Here is a 617-nt window from a genome sequence, read left to right as displayed (position 1 = left end):
TGTGTGTGTGTGTGTGTGTGTATTAAACTGTTTATATTACTTACAAATACAAACAAAGTGTAGCCAATTTTAAATAGTTTGTAATTACGATTGGGTAAATTAGCAATACAGCACTGTATCATATTGTATAAGCATACTACTGTGTATATATGCTTTTCAAGTAGAAAGTAATTATACGTGTTGAATTAATGTAGTGCAGTAAAAAATACAGTATAATATTTCCTTTACTGCAGCAAAAGTAGGAATTAGCATAACATGGAAATACTTAATAATTATAAGGCTACAAATCCCATGAAAAACCATCTCAGCCGCAGACCTTTTGCTATATTAAGTCTTTTTAAACTGGTCACAAATATATGCCTTATTTCTTTTTAGTAATTTAACTAAAACAGCTGATAAATGTAGTTTTTAGCAAACGTGCTAATCATGCTCTAGAAGGTATTCGGGGCAGCAGGACAGTTTATGTGGGATTGAGTCAAAATAAACTACAGTGTGTGCGTGCGCATGTGTGTGTTCCTGCCCTCCTCGTCTTTCCTTTCATCTCTTTTGGTTTCTCCTCCTCCTCTCTCCTTCTCCCCATCCATCATTCCTTTTCCTCCTCCTCTCTCCTTCTCCCC

At 35.5% G+C, this 617-nt stretch overlaps 1 protein-coding gene across 45 annotated transcripts in view; it reads left to right on the top strand.

Annotated features, from left to right (window-relative positions):
- The window catches only part of LOC116670945 (ankyrin-3), a 152,702-nt gene that overhangs the window by 73,552 nt on the left and 78,533 nt on the right, over positions 1–617 (top strand). The gene's annotated exons all lie outside the window — the stretch shown is intronic.

Source organism: Etheostoma spectabile, chromosome 21 (genome assembly GCF_008692095.1).
Source record: "Etheostoma spectabile isolate EspeVRDwgs_2016 chromosome 21, UIUC_Espe_1.0, whole genome shotgun sequence".
Lineage (NCBI taxonomy): Eukaryota > Metazoa > Chordata > Actinopteri > Perciformes > Percidae > Etheostoma > Etheostoma spectabile.
The sequence above is the reverse complement of the archived record's forward strand: the minus strand, read 5'-3'. Positions and strand labels throughout refer to the sequence as shown.